This window comes from Glossina fuscipes, unplaced genomic scaffold (genome assembly GCF_014805625.2).
Source record: "Glossina fuscipes isolate IAEA_lab_2018 unplaced genomic scaffold, Yale_Gfus_2 116, whole genome shotgun sequence".
Lineage (NCBI taxonomy): Eukaryota > Metazoa > Arthropoda > Insecta > Diptera > Glossinidae > Glossina > Glossina fuscipes.
The window spans coordinates 1-24,745 of NW_023998459.1; the positions used below are offsets into that span (position 1 = coordinate 1).

General features: G+C 34.8%; 1 pseudogene; it reads right to left on the reverse strand.

Moving 5' to 3' along the window:
- Positions 1 to 3,294: 3,294 nt before the first annotated feature.
- On the reverse strand, positions 3,295 to 18,617 carry LOC119640188 (annotated as a pseudogene).
- Positions 18,618 to 24,745: the final 6,128 nt, after the last annotated feature.

Sequence of the window (24,745 nt, forward strand, 5' to 3'; positions counted from 1 at the left end):
CACTTTATCTTGGTTAAGCTTAGTCAGTGTAAATTTAATTATGAGCTGTTCAATCCGCTCAGAGTCGTTTGCAAGAACCTAAATGATGTCTAGAAGAAAAGTAGATGGTAAGGAAAAGAAATTGGTGGTCCACCGCAAAGGTTCTACATGAGCATTTCCTCCACATCATCCTTTGATACCAGTAGATTATCAGCTTACTGGCCCACTTGTTTTGCTGTTTTGCTTGGGGGCACAATAGGAACTTGCTCCTATGTTTTAACTGGTACAGAAAAAGTCATGCAGGAAATATTTGGCTCTACATGTCAAGCGGTAAGTAGAACTATTTACTAATATGAAAAAGAACAGATTTATAATTACAATTTTTAATTAAGGCCGTGCGTTATCGCGTGCCAAATCGCGACGAAATCTCGACTATAAAGACGTTTTAGAACGATTGGAACAAATGGGAAGAGCAATACGTGGCGCTTCACACAAACTTGTTATGGAAGAGGCACTCCAGTCTTATAAAGATACAAGAGATGTTCTAAACACTTGTCATGCGGCCGGTGTCAGTAAAAAATGCATGCATAGTGCTAGATTCTCAGCTGGGAAAAGGTTTTAGTGATTGCCCTACGGAATCTAAGCGCACATATTTTAACGGGGCAGCGACACCGGATTTCTATCTGTCGAGAAAAAAGAAATGTTAAAGATTTGACATTGAAAATTTTGTATTTTGTGACGTTATTGTAATATTTTAAATGATTTGACAAACTTTGAACATTAAGCTCGAAATTGTGCCGTGATTAGATGCTTGAGATTTGAAAGATCTTGGAATTCATGCGAGATATTTGGACTCTCTAATTTTGATCTATTACTTTACTTGTCCCCTATGAAACCCGTTGCACGAAAACATCAAAAAGATAAACATGGCTCTTCATAAAAATCATTGTATAATTTGAAGGTTCAGCGTACCTATGTATAAAAAAAGGTTTCCGATAAATATTCCTGACTGTCACCAGCTTATTCACCTTATTCAATGATTAGTAGAAAAAGACAAAAACGAAGAAAAAAACTAAATACCTTCTCTCTACAAGTTTCCTTAAACCACTCGCGAGAGAGAAAGCCTTAGAACTTTTGAATTCTGATTTCATATTTTATTAAATATTCTTTAAAACAGATTCGCTCTATTCATTAAACTCAGCGACAACTTCAATGTTGTTAAGCTGAGGTTTAATGAGCCGTTTAAAAGTCTCATTTAAGACAATTCGACTCTGACATTATCCTCGCTTAGCGAAGCCTATATATGTACATATTTTAATAAAAATTATTCTTATCTTTTTCCTTTAATAACGTAAAACTTTACCAATGTGAACGTAAAGCTGATCTTTTTCTTTTTGGGGAAAAATACTAATTGAAACAACTGCCATCATTACATAAGGGATATGAGGGATGACTGACGTTGCGTAATTAACCAAAAAAAATAGCAGCGCAGAACAAAGTAAACTTCAACTGAATCTAATTAGAAATTGTTACACTTAAACTTGGCAGAAATATTGGAAGTCCTCGTGTGCAGGCTGGCATAAAATATATCCGCCTTCAGTAGCATCTAAACTGAAGACAGCTTTGCTTCAAGGATTCTTGGCCAAATGCTCATAAGCCATTCTAGGGCACCCGGCTACTGCTTCAGAAAAGGTAGACCATACCTTGTAGCAGCTATTTATGTATGTAGCTACTTAAATTTATTTTCACTTTCAGCCTACGAATATTGCAAACTATTTACTGTGAACTTTTCTAAACTAATTATAAAAATTGTTTAGAGACTTGCTTCTGATCGACAGATTTGTAGGAACTTTGAGGACTTGATACGATGTTTTCATCCATTTTCAAAATTTAATGAATCGATTTGTATATCAGAACCCTGGGTTATCATGCTCAGTCAGTTAGGAGGTAATTATGCTTAACTTACCAATAAGTCTACACTAACCTAGGATACGTATCATACGTAAAAATTCCTACATGTATCTGTGAAACAAAAATAAGGGATTACTGTCAGGAGCAAGAACTCTTCTTCCTTAGCACTGCTATTGTCATTTTATAGGTTGTGTTGAGTATATTCTGTGTAAATTGTAAAAATTTCTAAGAACATAGCAATTTTTTAAACAATCGGTTTTGTTAGGAGTGGGTTAAAAATAAAGAAATCAGGCGTATTGCAAAAATGTTTGTAGAGGAGGAAGCAGTTTCACGCTGCAATGTAGGTAGTATTACAAGCAAGGATTTTTGGCGGCAGCCTAGGATGAATTTTGCACGGATTCAGCACGTTTACAAAAATCGTTGAATATAATAAGACATTTTCATTATGGTCGTTACGAGTGGGCGACAGAAGATCATCGCCATTGGAATCGAAATCTATGATTGCGATCTGTTTCCTCATGAACTAAAATTGAAACCTGAGCGAATTGGTAACAAAGGAGAAGAAACTAAATTGGTATTGGAATTAATGTTGAAGTTGACAATATGAACCCTTTCACAGAACGAAGTTCATGAAACGGGTATCTGGCAGATGAGTTATGTGCATCTGTATTAAAAAGGTTTTCCAGGGAATGACTCAGGAATCGTCCAATACGCTTAAGAGAAGAGTGCGTTGTAGGCGCTTTCCTTAAAAAGTTTAGGTTGTTTTCATATTTTTTTGCAAGTTTATACATGCATTTCGAACTTGCAAGAAGCCAGGAATTTGAACAATACATGCAAAATTCTTGATAATTGTATACGCTTATTCTCTAAAGTCACAGAATACATGTAAAGAAATTTATTCAAACATTCTCAATTGTAATATATGTTAATATATTACATGTTATATGTTAATATATTATTTCAAGCACTTGTATGAATATATGCAAAGAATTATCATTTTATTTTTGAAAATAGGATAAAATCGAATGCCACGCCTATAAAAATTGTATAAAACTATTGAGGAGACGTACAAGGGGAGATGAATGCATATTTTTTATACATTTATATAAAAAAGATTATATATTATATTTCAAGCACTTGTATGAATATATGGAAAGAATTAACATGAGATTAATATGAGATTTTCATTTTTCCCAGATACAACAGCACTTTCGGGAAGATATTGAAAACCAGTTTGTAACATAAAGTGAATCAGTAGAATGCCCAGCATAATAACGCAAATAACGAAAAACAAGGAGAGGGACGAGTTGTGTTCCTGTTCTACTGCATGGTGATCAGGTAAAGGCGGTTCGGTTACTGCTGATGTCGAATTCTGCGTAGAATTAGTAGCAGGAGCCACAGTTGTTAATATATATCCGCTAATAGAAGCCAACTACGTTCCAAATATTCTGCTTCTTCAAATTTCCACGCTACCTTTGCCAAGCGCTTTAAATTGTTTTTAGCACCATGGGCTTGCTTCGACATTACCAGTGCCGTTGCCATTCCCAATATAGGGCCAACAGCATCTGGATTCTCTTCACGTGCAGATAGCTCAATAAAATCCTGTAAAGCTTGCTCTACTTGATATTTTTCTTTCGAAGCTAATCTGAGGAAATTACGCATTAGCTGATGATTTAAAGCTTCGTTATCCAAGCCAATCGAACGTGGGTGCAATTCCTTTAGCAACCGGTCCGCAGTTTTAAATTGATGAATAATGAGCAAAACCCCAAAAATTTTTGTTTGAGAAAAGGGGTTGAGTTCAGTTTGGGCACTACTGTGGGTATGCGTATGAATGCGAGCATGGCGGCGTAATTTTGCAGCCGTAAGAAACTGAAATATCATAGCAAAAAAAGGGACTAAAATCAAAATTATTTACATAAAAAAAAACAATACATACCTTTTGCCACAATATTCGCAATGAACGGTCTGTCATTGTTATGATACATTTAATGTTTCTTTAACATATACGGCATAGTAAAGCCCCGCCCACAAACATCGCATACGTGGGATTTTGGTTTTGCTTGATGTACTTCGCTATGAGAAAACAAATCACTTCGGTAAGAGAATTTTCGAGAGCAATCGGGATATTGGTATTGTTTTCCATATTTATGACGTAGGAAATGTTGTCGTAAAGTCCTTGAGGAACTAAATGATTTCCCGCATTCAGAACGTAAGTAAGGTTTTATATCTAGATGAAAGTAAAGCCAATTTAATTAATGGTGAAATGCTAATCACATTTGGCCCTAACTGGACTGTCCACAAAGGCTATTTTACCGTCTTACATATTTTATATACCGTACTTTTTTTTTATTTACCTTCTCTTTTTAGCAGATTACGTAAATAGCAGACATTTGTACGGTGCAGAGCACGAATTTCTTGACCTTCTTGGGAGGCCGGAATTTAAACAGATTGCAAAGCGCCGCAACACACCGTCGGTGGTAAAGATGTTGTAAATATAAAACCAGCAGCTTAGGAACGTATCATATCAATCAAATTTGACGAACCGGCAATATAAACGCCAATGTTCCCATAAGCTTTTCCCAATGTGCCCGAAATGATATCCATTTTATGCATAACACCGTCTCGTTCGCCTATACCAGCACCATGTTCTCCATATAAGCCTACCGTGTGGACTTCGTCCACGAAAGTTATGGCACCATTAGCATGAGCCACATCGCACAGTTCCTCTAAAGGACAAATGTCACCAATCATTGAATGTACAGTTTCAAATGCTACAATTTTCGGCGCCCTCTTATCTAACTTGCAAATCATACTTTCAAGGTGTTCGACATCGTTATGACGGAATATATGCTTTTTAACACCGCTTGGATCATAGACGCATGGTTGCCTGAATCCGAAAATATATGACAATCAGGTAAAAGTCTGGCCAAAGTGAATAGAGTCGAGTCATTAGCCACAAAACAAGAAGTGAAAAGTAAAGCTGCTTCCTTTTCGTGTAATTTCGCTAAGCGCGCTTCTAACATCTCATGATGTAGAGAGTTATCCGAAATGTTGCGAGTGCCACCCGCTCCAGAACCATGACGCACACCTTGAAGATAGCTGGCTTAGATCATTCGTTTTTACTAATTTCATAATTATATAAATTTGGAAATTTCCTTTTTAATTTATACATAAATAATATAAAATAAATATAAATGCATAAGAAACTGAAACTGTGATTGTTAAAAATGAGAAAACTAACCATATACATGCACACATATATATGATATGTAAATGTATCGGAATTCCGTGTTAATAAGTACATGTTCTGCAGAAAGATGTGGTTTTGAAGGTTTCTCTTTTCTAAAAGCACTAGCATCTAAGGCTATCGGTTTTTATTAAAAACTCTACCGCACTTGAGATTCGAACCCACGACCAGTGACTTGCTAGTCGAGATTCCTCCACTTATACAAGAAACTCAACTAAAAATTTGGACAGTCGAGTTCAATTGACTCCTAAAGTAAATTTTAAATTAATTAATATTAAAACTGAGTATAAGTACAATAAAACAAATAAGAACGAACAAAAAGACAAAAAAAAAAAAGGCATGTACGCAACTAGCATAGAGTCACACCCACAACCTGTACAGGACCAAATTGCAATTAAACCCCTAAGCCATCACAAACATGCATAAGCTTGGCAACCGATAATACTTAAGAACAATTCATTTTGACTCATCGTGACATTTTAAGGTTAAGAGCTAGTTTAAGTACGACATAGGTAAATCGCGCGTATTAAGCAATGTTGCTTTAATGGACTTTAAAGAGTCCGATATCGAGAATAAGTGATAGACATCATTTAGGTTCTTGCAAACGACTCTGAGCGGATTGAACAGCTCATAATTAAATTTACACTGACTAAGCTTAACCAAGATAAAGTGCCTGGAGAAGCGGTTAGGGACATTAAAGCTTATTTTACCAAATAACAAAGGCGAGTCAATAGCACCACTTATTACTTTGATTACAAAGGAAACGCCAAGAACAAATCTACGTTTCTCAAGAGAAGGTAAGGACAGCAGAAGCAACCTATTTTCATAGGGAGGAAGAGAGGCAATCGGATCCCAACGCAAATTTCTAAGGGCAAACAGCAAGAATTGCTTTTGAACAGATTCAATTGAATCTACATAGCACCTATATAAAGGAGACGACATTACATAATATTAAAGTGAATTAAAAATGTGTCACGCAATTTCGAGCTAAGACCACGGACCTTTTCACAAAGAATTGTCAAAAATGAGTACATACTTTTAGTTTTCGTCTGTTGAATCGACTGCTCTAATACCACAGGAGCGTAATTACTTGTACGGCATTCAAATTCTGTATGCTTATTCTCAGATTCTCAGGCAATTTTTATTGAAAAATGTAAACAAATGTATTCAAACATATTCTCAGATGGTGGATGCTAGATAAACGAATTCATTGCCCCATATCAGGCAGTGTGATTACCTGCAGTATCTGTTTGATAGCTGGCAAGAAGTCGCGTATAGATCGGCGAGAGTTCTTTAACTTTTCTAGCATCAAATCAAATGTTCACGTAGAAACACGCTTCTACACGTGTATTGAGCTGAAAAGCCATCTTAATATATTTTAACATTCATTTTGTCAGTATAAATCAAATTCTTAGATAGCTATACGGTTTATTTTCTATACCATTCCATTTTTTTATGTAATTATAATGAAGAAATTAAAAATAAAAAGCTCTCGACGATACTTCGTCTATAAAAGTTATTTGATGTATAAACTGAATGTACCAAGTTTCGACCACGTTAACTTATTCTTTGGGTCCCATTTCATTATGAATAGCAAGCCCCAATACATTAAAAAGGTGTAGCTCTTAATAGTTTGTGACATAAATAATTCTAAGTCAATCTGTGTTCATTTATATACGAACCAGGTGGACTTTTTTTACATACACATTTTGTTAAGAAAATCAATGTTACGTTGTCAAGCGAAGTGGTGCAAAAGTGTATAGTGCTCGACTATTACACACTTTGACCATTTTTATTTGTTTTTGTCTTGTGGTGTGAAGAAAGCTTTTCTTTTAAGCAATAATCACTCCATTTCGCACGACATGAGAGAAAGCGTCTTCTCTCTTTTCTATATGTGACTATTTTTAAGCGAGCTTTTGACATTTTAATCGGTATTCGAACTCTCTAAGTACTAAAAAAAGACTCGTATAACAGTTTTTATTTGTGGTGAGTCATATAAAATAAATTTCGAAAATGCTGCTTTATCATTGCATATTGCATTACCAAAATTATCTTTTATATATGGTGTTTTACAAAGTCGAATATATATGCAATTTTATAGGATGAAATATAATAGTGAAAGGGTTTTCTTACAGAAATTAGTACGAACGTATGTTTGAAGCATTTAGTTTGATAACCAGCTATGAGTATTTGCAAACAGCTAAATAATTTGAATGAAATGGAGACAACGTACGAGAAAAATATAAAGATTACTAAGCTATACGCAAAGAGCGCACGGTTGTAATTTCCGGAATACTAATTATTTTTACTTTTGGGTTCAGATTATCAATGGAAAATTGAAAAGTAGCGCACAAAAAGAGGAAATATATAATTATAGACGCGATAGGAATATATAATTTGTTGATCAAGCAAAAGGAAGCCGACGATCCGTTACGACGAAGGAACCGAGATGTATTGTGATTCTAAATGCAATCAATCGGCACAAATCCCGGGTCAAAAACTTAGGTGAGGCAAGCGTTCCTTAAAAAAGTTGGTGTACTTAGTGTCTATAAATCGCTGCGATTTCTTTCTGACGAAAATTTTTTTTTGAAAAGCACAATTGAATGATCGGAGACGTTTTGAACAATGACGGACATACTTGACTACTTCCTACATGAGTGAAACTGAGATCAGTACATCCAATATATGATTTTGTTGCTGAAACAGTAAAGAGATTTTTAATCAGGCAAACGGAAGCTGACATTCGAAAGGTGTCAAAAGGCAGTATATTCGCGAAAATTTGCCAGTACAAAATTTACCCGTGCAGATAGTTACTGCCTTTCCTGAAAGTGGAATAAATATATCGGAAAACTGAATGGATGTTTAAATGGCTGTCCCATCCACTACGGCCGTAAATAAAGCCAAATTTGGGACAGTGCTCTTCTCATATCTAGCCACGGGAACGATTGACTGTTTTGCCCCACAGATTGGACTCATTATTACTGCTGATGACCATTAAAATCAGTTTTAACGTAGTTTAGGCTTTAGTCGGCGTCATGTAAATATTTCGTGAAATTATAATAAATTTTCAGACAAAATAATTTAAATGTCAATTTTTTCTTCATATCAAATATCACGCGTGCGTTGTATCATTATTTCAATTATTTCTCCGTGCATGGGAAATTATTTCATACAAAGTCAAATATTTCATGTTTCCCTGGCACAGAGAAACGGACTATTGGATGGAATGGACTATATTCAATATTTGAAAAAGGACAAATCGAACGTTGGTTTTATTTTATTTTGAAAGTGATTTTTAATTAAATTAACATATATTCAATTTTACCATTTTTCAATTGCTCTTAAATGTTGCCAAATACAGATGAGGTTTGTCAATTATTTTCAATTGTAAACAAATTCGGACGGGCTCTCTTAGATGCAGCCAATTTGGGACAGGCTCTTTGAATTACTCTCAGATGTTACCAAATTCATATGCAACTCTGAATAATCAACAAGTAGACTGCGTTTATCGTTTGCCAAAGAACACCCTGAACTTTTACTAAAAAAATAGATTTGTTCAGCCAATCCATGAAAGATGAAAAAAAACTACGAAAAAACTAGGGGAGGAATTGGTTGGAAATTTAAAGGATATGACGGGGTCTACCAGAAATACACAAAAATGGAAAGAAGTAACTATAAATAATTACACACAAAAGTACTTGTTTTAAGTAATATAATTTTTATATTCCAGACTTAAACCATTGGAAAATTGAAGTGAGGTGCAGGGGTCGTAAGAGTAAAACCTCATCAAACAGACCACAAATACATTACCTTTTACTTGTTTTAAATAGTGTAATCTTTATTTGCCAGGCAGTAAACCATTGGAAAAATCAATTGAGATGCCGGGCTCCCAAGGGTAAAAGTCTCGTGTAGCCGCACTTTAAAAAATTCTAATAAAATGACAAGGTTTGATAAACGGGCTTTAGCGACGCGCTTGTTTAAGCTCCTTTCAAGTCAACTTGGGCCTGTGCGCTCACATCTGGGTTCGTTCTGTTGGCGTTTGTAAGTGGGGGAAATTGGAGTGAATTGAAACGGAAAGCTTTGGATCGTCTTCACAGATCAAGTTTGGCTGTTGAAATTAGTGTAACGGCTTATAACTTCTTGATAACATGAATCGTTAAATGACCCCTAACTTGGTGAACTCACGACTGAGGACTGCATGACCAGCCAAAAACCTAGTTTTAAAAGGCAACGGTTTAAAAGGCATAAATTAAAAAGTTTTTGATAAAATTCCCGCTCTCCATTTTGTCCTCTTATTATTTTTGATCCATAACTATATTAGATAACAGATAAATTAGGTACAAAAAATCCTTTTGGCGAAATATTGCATTCACTGCTATAAGTAAGTGTACTTTACAGCCGATGCTAGCACTTTAAGACTTCACTCTCAGAAAATTTGTTCCCTGGCTAAATTAATATTACTAATAATAATCGTTGTTCTTAACTTACGGCACCTTAAGTAATGTAACCAGCTTAAATCAAGTAAATTTTTTTTAGCCCTTTTAAGAATTGCTTATCTGCTGTTGCTAGAGGAATCAAGACAGATTTCAAATAGATTTCAAAGGTATCAGCTATAATCAATTTTTCAGGTGAAGCAAATTGATTAACTTACATTTGGTTGCTTTTCATATCAGCTTAAAGTAAACATTTATTCTTCGCTGTTATTTAAATATTTGTTCATTTATAATATTCTATGTATATACGTATATTTCATCAAACTAACGAAGTAAATTTAACTACAGATGTGTAGACATGTAATACATTTGTTTTTAATACAATTGTATTCGTTTGCAGTATGGTCCGAATCCCTAACGGCTTAGTGAGAAAATAAAAGCATATTTTTTACACTGGTCAACAACACGGCAAGGTTAATTATAAAGGCAAAAGTAGAGGGAAGAAAAAAAGCAGAACTCAAAATATGATGTGTGTGAATCCATACTAGAAATTTTTGATTATAATAGATTAAGGGCGTGAAGCTGTCCTAACGTGTATACCCCACATTTTGGTCTTTGCTAAAATACGGCTGTCTTCACCCTTACTTCGTGCCTTCGCTAAGGTAATTAATAATTGAACTACATTGAAAAAATAGAAAGTGATAAGAAAAACTAAACAAAAATGGAAAATTGGTTTTAGAAAAAGTTTAAAAAAATATCTTGTCATTATTTACAATAGAGTGTAAATACACTTAAAGAAAATTATCAGTATATAAAGTGTTTTATAACAAATTTTAGCGAATTTACGCAATTTCAGATTTTTGATAAAAGTTTTAAAAGACGCTGAAATCTATCAGAAAAATCTACTTTCATATCTATCCAGCATTTGTTATCCGCAGATACGCCTGCAAATATATTCATAGGACATTAAATTAATTATAGGGTTGGCTCCGCTCTACTTTTCTTTATAATTTTTTTTTGTGTAATTTTTTGATATTTTAAGGAGCGTTTTGATTATTCTTTAAAATTATAAACAACGTAGCAGCGGCTTAACAGCCTGCCTTTTCATTCCCATTATTTGTATGGGCAAAATTTCTGTTAACGGTCTCTGGATATGACGTCGCATTGAATCAATCGTTTATAAAGCCAGGCAAAGCTTTGCGTATGTATATATGAAAACAAAACCAGAGTAGGATATATATATAATCTTAATAAAATAATCGACTTTTTAAAAAATGAGATCACCTTACAACATTCAAACGTTTCTCAAATTATTTAAAAATTACGCCAAAAAGTGAAGACATTTTTAGCAAAGAAATATGTGAGCTATTTTGGTGAGCTACCTTCACTTCGATAACAGTTCTGAATTTTTTTTCTCGTTATTTCTAAAAAATAATTAACTATATCAACACTTCTTTGCTAGCAGGTTCCTAGGGGTGGGGTTTCCACAAGAGACCCTGCTTTCTTCATTTAGCATTGTAGATAAATCATGCTGATTTATACAATACAATAGAAGTTGACAGAGTTGGTGTTATAGCAGTACTCGACTTGGGCGCTCTCCGTGTATCACTCTCGACATTCTCGATTTTTAAAAGACTAGCAACAACGGACCTTAGAAAATGAAACAATTTCAACGGCAACTGTAGTAGTGATCACATATCAATTGTTGGTAAATACCGCACCAAGATCACCTAAATGGAAAGAAGCTTGCTGTTGCAGTATAGGATATAAACCTTCCTCCACTTCTTTATCGCTGACTTCTCAGAAAATTTTTATTTTGAATAACGTCAAGTACATGTACATCGAGTCGCGAAAAGATTACACATTTATCATAAATCAAATTAAAACTTAATTCACGCTAGTATATAGTGAACAATTGGACACTTATATCTACACCAAAATTAAAAACGTTCATAAAAAGTCCAAAACAATCTTCTTCAAGCTTAGACAATCGGCATTGGCTTAGAAAGCAGAAATAGAACGAAGGCTTAATCATTTAATTGAGAGCGTTAAGAGAGAGAATTTTAATTAATAAACGTTTGGTGGACTTCATATATACATTGCCACCTATAGATAAAATATTCGCATCCTTAAGAGAAGGTACAATTTTTAATAACGCGTACTATCAATTAAAATTAGGTAACCAATCTCTATGTGTATGGGGCATGCATGTAGGCGCACTTAAAATTAAAACGCCTACATTGGGCGGAAGAAAATTGAAACAACATGTGAAATCATTAATCTTAACTAAATAAAAGACGCAGTCTTTTTTTGAATCTGAAATATCACACGTAGGATTTACCATTGGATTAAAAAACCTTAACGATGGATGACAGAACTGTCATATCGCATAAATTTCGAAAACGTTTACTAGATCAATTGCATATGTCGCATGTCGGTATTGGAAAGACGAAGGCTTTAACAAGCCCGTAGTAGAATCATATAAGCTTTGTCAAGAGTTACGAAGCAGTCCGGAAAAAGGTTCTCTGATCTCTTGAAGACCTTGTAATAAGGAATGGAGCAGAATACACATCAATTATGAGCGTCCAATTAGTAACAATCATTCTTTGTTGATTGTTGACTTCTTTTTGAAATAGGTTGAAGTATATCAAATAAAAAATGTTCTTTCAAGCTTTACAATTACTAAATTACGCACATCTTTTTCATCTTACCACCACCATTATGTGAATTTAACTAGACACATACGTACCACTCCTGGGTATCCAGCAATCAATAGGCAACCTGAAAACTTTGTGAAAACTTTCAAGAAGTCTATTGTTCCATATATTAAAGCAAGTCCTCGTTACGATATAGAGGGGAAGATTCAACAATTTTGTGGCGGACTGCCGAAACTCCATACATTGTGCAACTGGAGAATCCTCTTGCAAAGAACTTTTTGGAAGATCATTGAGAATTACCAACAACAACCAATTTAGAATAAGAGCAATTTAATTACATAAAGAATCGCAACAGGCACTCAGAACATCGACTTAACACATGATCAACAAGTACTTGTTGGGGACTGTGGGATTTCCAACAAACTCAGATGGAAGAAGTGACCATTAATCAACAGTTTGGACCTAGATCGTATTGCTACGCTCTGGAAGATGTGCAAAGACCACTGCTAAGCCGGCTCTGACAACAGCGACAACGTTGGCATCTACAACTACGGCAACTACTCACGCCGATGTAAAAACAAACTCCGGAAGGAATTGAATTTTCCTTTATTTAGAACACATTGGGGATTATCAGCGCAATGAGTGGCTTGTCCGATATGTCCTTATTCATATTAAATTGCTAAACTTTGTATATGACATTTCTTAAACATGTATAGGAATATTGAAAATGAAAACTGCTGAATTAATTTGACACCCATGTTTCTTGTACTCGGCGCGTTACAGGTAGTACAGTAGTAAAGCTTTTTGTCTTTTAATGCTTGAATTTTAGCGTTGGTAATTTTCATAATGTTAATGTAGTATAAGTTAAACATACTTGTAATAAGTTTTTATTGTAAACAATATATACCTATTCATTATAATTACCTTGAATCGAGGAATACATCTAAGGAATTTTGGAAACTTAGAGAACTGGGCAACAATATATTGTGAATATTCGTGGATATTTACCTCAGTAGATTAGCTTAGATTAATTATATTAAGACCCTGAGGGAATTTTACTTCAAAACCAATGATTTTGAAATTTATTTATTTAGTTAATTTTTTGGAAAGATGACTTTTAATCCGCAATACATTGAATCTAATTTATGGCTGGGCGTTTCTAAAGTATGTTTGAACGTGGGATAAATACTGTGAGGAGTGATAGTTGTCCTTGGTTTTGACCTCACGTGTCCTCTGTCTAGGCGGGCTAGAGTTCGGTTAAGTTAAAGACAACGTTGAACGAAGCACAAGTCAGGTGATTCTACGATCGTCCGAATTTAGGAATCGACTGTTTCTGTTTTCCTATCTACGTGATCGCGTAAACGAGGCGTAGACATCTTCTCCTAGTGCATAATGCAAATATAATCGCGTTTTTTTGTCAAATGAAACCTGGGGAACAACTGTGAAAATGCTGATTGTGATTACTAAATTTGAAATGAACTTAAATTTTCCCACCGAGACAGAAGAGTGTAAGCTAAGAACACAAATGAAAACGTTCAAGCAAATACAAATTTCTTGTGGGGCTTAGGACAATACGGCGGGCTTTTCTCCGGTACATGTCTAGCGTCTATTGGCAACCTCACAGTATATTCATATAATGTAGTGTAAGTTGATCTTAACATGAATAGGTGGAATTAATTGGAAATCACGGAAGAGCTGATTTCTAATAGGTTGGTAGAGCAAAGTCCAGAATGAAAGGTTGTAAGACCGTTTGTAGAACATTCTACCATCCGACCTTTGTTTTCTCAGTAGTCGTTAAGTTTAGAAGTCAACTCACGAACTACTTTTTGACAGCTCAGTATTGGGATATAAATCGATTTCGATTTTCAAGCTAAACTTGGCGAGAACGCCAAGAAAAATTTAAGATTAACTGTTGCATGTCTAAGAATCGTTTTGACCTACTGACCAGGCGAACATGTGTTTTCGTAACTCTAATATACTCTCTCTGGTCAGCATAATTAACCGCAAGTTTATCTTTCAATACGATAATTTTGCAAATAATAAAAACACAATAAAAAAAGTATTATTTAGTTTTAAATGTAAAGGATGCCTCTAAATGCTTCGAAATGCATTAAAGTAAATTAGATGAAACCACTTTTAATTTAGTTATTGTCTGATTTTCCCGGTTTGATTATTAGTGCAATATGTGTCCATGCGCTAGTGTGTACATACAATAGACGATCCCAGATTATCTTCGACAATTTTAATGAGAGCATAACACAACTAAACCAATAATAACAGACAGGAATTGAATTGATTGCAATAAAATGATAAAATTATAAAATTAAACTAAATTATCGTGTTGCTTGCACATACATATATATTATATATACTATATTTATGTCGTGTACTGATAGCAACTATAGTGAGGTTCATAATGACTATCCAAGCATGGCGGTACACTTATTTTGTTTGCAATATATAGAGATTTGCGCACTAATTGCGTTATAGATTTGCAAGCATTGAGGTCAGTAATTCTAGTTTTGTAAAAAATTTTTTTCAAAATTTGGTTTTCGTCACGTTAGACCTCACAAATGAGTACAGTACGTGAAAGAGTTTATCGTAGTTAAAAAGCTAAGCTAACCTAAAAGAAATAAGGAAAGGTGCCTAAGATTCGTCTGAAAGCGCAGATAATCCTCTTATTTATTAATAAAATAAATGTATACACAAATGAAACTTGCGTATGTTTATAAGTATAACGCGATATGTGTTGCGTACAAAATCTTTTTACATTTGATTTCATTTTTTCATAATTAATTGCATTACGTTTATTACGATATTAACCTGAAATATGGATGTACATTGGTTTTATCCTTTCGTTTGCGCCGTCTGTAGGAAAAAATTCATAAAATATAGGCAGGCATATAAGTATTTTTGAATTGCAGCAGTTTCCGTGCTCATTTAGTCATGCTCCAATTGTCCAACTACTTAGTAATTTGTTTTATACACAAATGTGAAATGGGAGAAGTATTTCTTCATCGGCTATTCTATCAATTAGGTTTGAAAATATATTAAATCGGACCATAAGTATGCCGGTAATAGATACAAGGCTGAAATGTTGATATATTTTTGCAAATTACAACGTATATCACTTTGGCATTGACGAGTAATATTACATTTATGAAGCTGATGCCCGTCCCGGCTTATACATATTGAAGCTATTTGCAGATAGCTTGATGGTCAATTCAGTGGGAAAGTATTTGAATAGCAGTAGGTTTCTTCTCGCATTGCTCCGAATTATGTTAATGTAGCCTGGATATATTTACTCGTGCGATGAGTATCCAAGAATCGCTCTTTCCTTAACTGTGTTACTGTAGTCGTGATACTGATTAACAGCGATAAAAGAGGTATGAATATGAATTAAATCATATAGGGTATATGCAATCCTTAAGCCTTGTTTTCGATTTTATTTTTAAATTTCTAATCTACAATTTTTATAAATTAAATTAAACTAGCTTTATAACGAAAAACTATCAATAATTTGTTAATTAAAGGGCTTTCGTTAGAATTATCGGTAAACTTCTCTCTTAATTTATCTAGCCCTCGCAGCTTTTGTTTATATCATAGTTCATGAGGCGAATGAATATAGCAAGAGAAAAACATTATAAATGTACTTAGCAAATTTTAAGGCGCTCATTTACGTCAACACAATAACCACAACTTTTAAAAATGGCAAGTTAATGTTGTCCTTACTGATGTAGTTTTTATACCTAGCTCTGTAAGGTGGGGATATACGCATTTTGTTTTTGTCCAAAAAATATGTAACTCCCAAAAGGAAGCTTCAGAGACCCTATAAGGTATATACATTCGTCATCAGCGTGAAATTCGAGTCGATTTGGCCATGTCCGTCCGTCTTGAGTCTGTGTGGTGTGTTGTGTTGGCACTCTCCTGATCGTAAAAATGAAGATATCGAATTCAAATTAGATAGAAACATTGAAAGTTTTTGCACGCAGGTTGGTATTGATAATGGGCCAAATTAGTCAGAGCAAAAGCTCGCAATGGAGTGTAATCTGAGCGGAACTCAGTTTTTTTTAACAATAATTTTTGCTCGTTACTCTGCAATTATTGAAGTTAGAAATTTGAAATTTTGCAAATTTACGTTAGGAAACGGTATTCTCTTTAGGTCTGGAACCAATGGCCATGCCCACGGGTTACGAGCAACTAAATTTAATTTTTTTTCATTTTTTGAGGTTTTGTGCTTATTTATCACAAGGCACACAAGACAAAACGTTTTCAACTATTTTGTACACTTCTCAAATAATGGGAGTTTTGCGAGATTCGGCTCCCGCCGAATATAACTTTCTTACTTGTTAATAAACAAATATGTAAATTTATTTATTTGTAAAAAAAATTTGTGTATAGTTTTGGAGCATCGAAAGAAAACATTCGGCAACAAACACTTCTTCTCTAGTTGATTCATTGGGTTTCACTTTTTATGAACTTGGCAGCTATACATAAGATAACTTGGATTAACTGCTGTAGCAAAAAATAGTTAGTAAATAAATCAAATGACAGGAATTTGCATAGCAATGCATTGTTGTGTCGTAACTGTATTTATTCGTCAGGTTGCATTCCAACAACTTTGATAATACTTAATGATTGCTTTGCTTCCAATGACCTGAACCTTCTATTTTGGAGTAACTTTTCATGAAATCAATCCGAAATTCATTTCCAAAGTTTTTGGCGTTGAGTCTACAACTAAATTCTTAAGGTTATTTCGTATTTGTGCAGTGCATAATTTGAAGCCATTGGACATATCGGGAACTATATTTTTCAACATTTGGTTTCGACGTTTTCCTTGGATGCAAATCATATTTTGATAAACAAATCGAATTGCTATGCGTTTGCTGCGTCCATCGATGCATGAAAAACGCTATAACTGGTAGTGATCGCGTGGTTATTTGCTTTTGCAGTCAGGAGGTAGTGCACGAGATAATGATTGACAAATTGCATTTGAATGACTTGAATCTGTTTTATCCTATTGAAACCTACATTAGTATTTGACGCAAATGTTTTATCTGAAATTTTGTTTGAGTTGAATGGCAAAGTAGTTTATAGTATATTTCAAATGTTTTCAAACATATCAACTGCTGGTCATTCCTATTTCGAGTTCGTTACATAAGAAAAAAAAAAACTTTAATTTGAGACGGTTTATACGATGATCAATTCGTAGTAATCGTTAAGAGTAATGAAAGAAAAATTTGCTTTCCGCTTGTTACAGTGAATAAACTGCGCCGAAAAGTCATCAATATGAGTATATGTGCTCTAATGCTCTAAATAGATCGCCTTATTTACATGTGGCCTCTACAGACACCTGTCACACCTTCTGTTTTCATTAGCTCGACTCTTCCATTGTTATGTGACATAGTCTTAACAGATAATAAACAAGAAAAAAGTTCGTGGGGGATATGACAGTTTTAGAGTCGCTTCAATTTGCCAATATTAATGCTATCAAGCTATATTTAACGTATGGTGACTAATGCTAACATGAAGACGACGCTAAGAAAGCTATATTCGGCTGGAACCGAAGTTTTTATACCCACAAACTTGTCTTAAAAAAATAAATAAATAAAGACAATCATGTAAAAATGAATTGCAGTCAACATTTTTACATTTAATTAGTGTAGCATAGAGATACCTTTCGAATATACAAAGAAATTTTCCTCAACTTAACTAGTGTGGCTTATAAGTAATGAGAAGTATTAGAAACAAACGCAATTTTGTTGTTTTTAAAAACATAGGTGCTTTTGCTTTATGTTGTCTTGTGGACGTGTGCTTCAACCGATTTGGCTTATTTTCAATGGTGCGGTATCTGCACTGACTTTCGATATTTGCGCCAGATTTTAAATTCGCCGAAGAAAGGTGCTGTCTGAAGACGATAATTCTTCGCAGACTTGAGAAAAATTCGTAGTACGTATGACGAAAACGTCTTAACAAAATCAAGAAATAGTTTACTTGTTTGCTCTCTGGGAATTTGGGTGTTAACGACGCATACCACACTGTGGTTCGAAAATTGAAAAAGACTGATCTTGTGATATCGCTTTAATACCAAACATTGACCAAAAAAGAGTGACATCCACGAATAAAAACTTGGAATAATACGAAAATTGACAGTGAAAAATTTAAGGCACCGAATCCAGCAATTTCCTGCAAGTCGCTTCTGCAAACCAACTTAATTGGGCTATTCTTGAGAAAATTGTCATGTATTCTCAAAAGCAGATTTATTTGGCAGCGCATTGAGTATATGAAGCTATAGTTTCTGTTTCCTTTCAACTAGTGTATACTCTTCATTTCATCTCCACTGCTATTTTTCTTTTGAATTTCTGAGTCTTCATATTTCATCTTCGTCATTGTTTTGTACTTTATAATTTATATAACGCATCACTTGACGGCGCCAAAATTCTTAAGCATTACTTTTAATATTTAAATGTGAGGTTTCGATGTTATTGTACGGATAGGGGCTTGTGTTTGTGTTGTATGTTCAACCATGATTATTTATTCTCCTTGTTGGAAAACAATAAGGACTAGTTGACGTCCTTGGACTACGATTACCTTACGTTAAAGATGTGCACACAGTGCACAGTATACAATACAATAATTTCTTGTTGTTACTTTCGTGTTGTTGTGGCTGCTTACCTTCAAATCTCACAAAATAAGGTGACTAACGTACAATAACGATTTGACGTAAGCCATTCAAGTGGTCAAGTGTTTGTCTTTTTGTGGGTTCTTCCTATCACCCCCACCAACAACTACAACGGCAACTTCTCTCTTTTGTACAAAGTTGACTTTTTAAGTGTTGCTGACTTGTAGGAAATTGAAGTGAAGAGATATTATAAGGAAAATAGAAAAAGTATATAAAAACATAAAGCTCAAGGAAACAGGAATTTGTTGTCATAAAAGCCGAAGCATTTGTATTCATGGCTGCGAAAACTAAAAAGGAAAGAAGAAAGAAGAGTGTATAGAAGAAAAACTTTAACAGTGTGGTAAATTATTGAGGTTTTTGATTTATTTCATGTTCATCGTAGTTTATTTTTACGTCTAAAATTAATTATAAATAATTAATTAAGGCTTAGGAGATGCGTATAAACGTATCGCTTAAAAGGCACATAATTACGTTTAGGTATCTGAGATTTGGGGCAAGCTGTTTACTTAAAATTTAACCGTTTTCTTTTCACTATGTAGAACAGCTGTAACACTAATACGATTATCATTATAAATATTCCCCAATTGCTACGAATACTTATTGATTAAACGATTATTAACGCTATTGAGTATTTACAGCTGCAACTACAATATGTTTGTGAGTACCATTTATACTGCAGCAAACAGTGGTTGCACAAGAATAATGTATGTTAAAACATGGCTCCCCTAGAGATTTGGTAGCGAGGATTTATTAAGATATAAAGCCGCATGCATTATGTAGAAGTTTATTGAGAACTAAGGATAATTAATAATGCAAATCGGTTGAATGCGAAAGCAAACACTTGAAGTAAATTTAGGGCTTATTTTAAAAAATAATTATTAAAGCCAATAGGCAAATCGTTGAATGTATGCCAGCGATTGGAATAAAATAGAAATAAATGACAAAAACAACATTTAAAAAATATTTGACAGGATAAATTTTTAAAAATAGATTGACTTTGTGAATGTTAACAATAACAAACTAGTTTCGTATCAATTTTAGAAATAAGAAAATTTTCAAAAAAATGAATTCTCATAGACGAGTCGACTTGTGTTCAGTGTAGTGCGTGTTTTCTATTCGTCTGCGTTTTTTCAATTGTTTCGGTGTTTTCGGTGTTTTTGTGTATTTAACTTCTTTCTTTTCAGTGTTATTGGTAAAACTGGTTAACGCGGATATCGCGTATGTGCTTTTGTTTCGTCTATATATAATAAAAAATAGAAAACAAAAAAACAAAATAAAAAAAAAAAAAAATTGAAAACATTTGACACTTTTCTTTAGTAGTTCCCAACCTTCTTGCACATTTCCCAAACCTTTTCAAGTGAGTGGTTATTTCAAAAATAATAATAAATAGACAACAATAAGGCATAATGACCCCGGGGCCGCCAGACAAAAACCCGAATAGATTTTATCTTTTAAGTGATACATCCCCCCAAAGAAAAAAAAATAAAAAATCAGATTTTCCGGTGTTGCCGATCAGCGATATAATCCCTATTGATAAAAAATATGTTGTTATTTCTTCAACCGATGCTGGAATAACAATTTCCCAAATTAGCCCTTTTGCTATAAAAAAAGCTCTAGATAGCATTACAACATACATCGACTCGATCTCGATTCTACGCGATGGGAATTTACTGGTCCTCGCTGGGAACCCGCGAGCAACCGAAAAACTAATAAAAGCCAATTCTTTAGCTAACCTATGTGCTATTTCAGCTAAACTACATGAGAAACTTAACTCGGTTCGAGGCGTAATTTATGCCCCTTGCTTAAAGCATGTGCCGGAAGATGAAATTGTTCGCGAAATGGGCATTCAAGGAGTGACTGAAGCATATAAATTAACCAAACTGAATGATGACGGAAAAACACGCTCTCCTACAGGAAGGATTATTTTAACTTTTGATCGCTACCGATTACCGCGAACAGTTGATGTGGCGTGGTATAAATGTAAAGTAGAACTATACATCCTAAATCCTGTGAGGTGTAAAAATTGCCAACGCCTGGGTCATACGGCAAAAAGATGCACTAATGCTGCATCTTGTGCTAACTGTGGTCATCCTCCACATACTGAAAGCTGCACCCGTAGTTTCTGCATAAATTGCAATGATCAACACTCAGCGTTAGACAAACAATGCCCACGTTTTGTACCGATGCGTGAAATATTAAAAATCAAAACAGAAAATTACTGTAGCATGGGCGAAGCGCGACGCACATACCGGGAAAGAAATCCATCTGTAGCCCATGGAATTGGCAAAAGTAATACCTATGCTGCTGTTGCCTCGCAAATCGAGCCTAGTAAGACTTTAACTGCAACTGCTTCCAATGAAAAACCCGTTCCACCATTAACCAAAAATTATATTGCGAAACCAGTTACATCACTTGCCAAAGATAATATTGAAAAAACCAAAGCAACTGCAAATATTGAAAAAATCCAAACAACAACATATATGCTAAAATCTAATATACCAAATTCTCCAGAATCTCCAGCTCTCAACTTTACTCAACATATCACAAGTGGTAATGAATCCATTCTTTCATCCATTAATCAACCTTCGAAAACCAAAGCAACTGCAAATATTGAAAAAATTAAAACAACAACACATTTGCTAAAATCTAATATACCAAATTCTCCAGAATCTCCAGCTCTCAACTTTACTCAACAAATCACAAGTATTAATGAATCCATTCTTTCATCCCTCAATCAACCTTCAATTTCAAATTATTCACGTGCGCCAACCCGTTGCGCTTCAAATGTACCAAATCACCTAAATACAGATTATTCTGCTGGTAAGAATAAATCATTCACGAAAAATTCCTATAGCGACCTTCTCGACGGAGACGCTGACATGTCAACTTAACCCTCCCTCCACTCTGCTTACATGTCATTACAATTAAATAAAGTTTTTAAAATTCTACAATGGAACATTAAGGGACTTATTAATAATTTTGATGAACTCCGTACACTCATAAGTGATTTTAATCCAACCTTTTTATCGCTTCAAGAAACCCATTGTAGAGGCTCTTTTAATCCTATTCCACCCAAATCATATACTGGATACTTCACAAATGCTGATCAAAACTCATATTCCAAACAAGGAGTAGGTGTTTTTATAAAATCAAGTATACCTCGCAAACGAATAAATTTAACCTCTAATATACAAGCCGTAGCGATACAAATAATGTTAAATATAAAATTTACAGTGCTTTCGCTCTATATTCCACCTTTGCAATCGTTTTCTCAGCAAAAACTCTACAATTTATTGTTCGTTCTTTTCCCCCAATTAATTATATGCGGCGATTTCAACATCTGGGGCTCAACAGTGAACAACAATCGCAATACTGTTTTAGAAAAGGCCTTCATTCAAAGCAATCTCTGCATTTTAAATGATGGAAAACCAACGCACTTCTCAACTCATCATACTTTTTCACATATTGGTTTAACATGTTGCTCTCCATCACTTCTTCCTTTGGTGTCCTGGTCTATTTCTGATGATCTACATAATAGTGATCACTTTCCAATCATAATCGATCTTAAACTTTCAACGTCCTCTGCTACTCCAGCAAAACAGGCCAAATTCCTCCTAGATAAAGCGGATTGGATCAATTACTCCAAACAGGTGGAGTCATTTTTGAACTCAAAGCCATTTAACGGAAACTGCAACCATGATGCTGCTATTATGTCTAAAGCGATTCGCACGGCTGCTCATCTTTCTATTCCTCAATCCAACACCTCTTTTAAACGAGCTAGGGTTCCATGGTGGAACAACACGCTTTCGTTTTTGAGGAAAAATAAAATGGATCTATGGCACCGCTTTAGGAGATGTCCTGATCAGAATCACTTGTTATTATACAAAAAGGCCAATGCTCTATTCAGGAGGGAATTACGGAAATCAAAGGCACTTAGTTTCGAACTTTTCTCGAGACGAATTCACAGAAATACATCAATGAAAGTTGTCTGGAACAAAATCAACAGACTTAATGCGACTTCAAACCTGAACCAAATTTCTGCCATCTGCACTCCCAATGGAACTTTAACTGACGCAGATGAGATTTCTAATTACTTTGGAAAAGTGTGGTGCGAATACTCCTCTGACAGCAACTTCTCCAGTGCTTTCATTGAAAATAAAAGGACTCCAATATCTCCTTCAAATAATATCGATAGATGTGCCATGTTCCTGGAAAATAGCGTATCTACCTCAGAACTTGGAAGTTGTCTCTCCAATTGGAAGGAGAAGACACCTGGTCTAGACCGCATCTCATACCAAATGATCAGTGCTATGTCTAAGTCTAGTAAAAAGAAATTACTGGACCTATATAATACGGTATTTATGACTGGCCATATACCCTACATGTGGAAAATGGCAACAGTTGTTCCAATTCCAAAGTCAAAAAATGTCTCCATCGCATCTGATTATCGCCCAATTTCTCTTTTATCTTGCCTCTCTAAGGTTTTAGAGAAGATTATGACCTACGCCGAATCTCTCTTTTATCTTGCCTCTCAAAAGTATTAGAGAAGATTATGGCATCTAGATTATCTTGGTTTCTTGAATCCAAGAACCTGATAACAAAGCAACAAGTTGGTTTCAAGCGGGGTAGAGGATGCATCGACGCTCTGTTACATATTGATTATTTCACAAGCAAAGCAATTTCCGAACGAAATCACGTAACAATTCTCTCAATTGATTTCGAAAAAGCATTTGACAGAGTTGGTCTTCATGTTATCTTAAGACTCTTGAAATCATGGAATGTTCGACCCAAATTCTTCAACTACATCAAATCATTCATGCCGCATCGGCGGTTCAAAGTTAGAATCAACAATCATCTTTCTGATTCCTTTCCGCTAAAGAATGGCATTCCGCAAGGATCTCCTCTCTCTGTCACGCTTTTCCAGATCGCTTTCAACGAAATTAGCGAAATTCTTTGCCGTGTACCAAGAGTGGAACATTGTCTCTACGCGGACGATGTATACATTTTTACAAAAGAAAAAGACAACACGAAAGCAATCAACATCCTCGAATCTATTGCATGTGAGATCTCCACATGGGCAAACTCGTCAGGAGCTATAATCTCTATACAAAAATCAAAAAAAATGCACATTTGTCGAAAACAAATGTGCGATGCAGGAAACCTACTGATGCATATTAACGGCTTACCAGTACTAAATGTGCAGACGCTCCATGTTCTCGGGCTCACGTTTTCAAACAATTATCGTTGGAAAGCACACTGCCTTCGTTTAAAAAACTCCCTTTTAACAAGGGTAAATTTCATACAGTACGTTGCTTGGAGAAGCCATGCGCATATTAACACTATCGCTTATCTTACCAAAATGCTTGTGTTAAGCAAGATTGACTATGCTTTGATAATTTATGGCAATAGCTGCAAATCTAATATTAACATCCTTAAACCGGTCTATCACCAAGCCGTTAGAGCAAGTTGTTATGCTTTTCGGACGACGCCCATAAATAATATTATAATTGAAACTGGTCTCCCAACCTTAGAAAATAGACTGTATGAGTTAAAAGCTAAAATAGTCCCTAAGCGTTTTAATTCAAACAAATCCATTCTCGGTGATGACGTAAGAAAGATTATTATTGCCAAGAAAATTCCAAAGTCACCATCTGCAATTGACCATTGTTTGTGCATCGCAAAGGAATTGAACATTCCCTTAAAAATTTCCCGCTCTTTTGGTGATAAACCTCCCTGGATTTTGAAAGACTACTCTTTTGACATCTCACTGTCTATGCACAAGAAAGAAGATACTCCAAATTACGTCTTCAGGAATCTAATAGCTGAGAAAACCCAA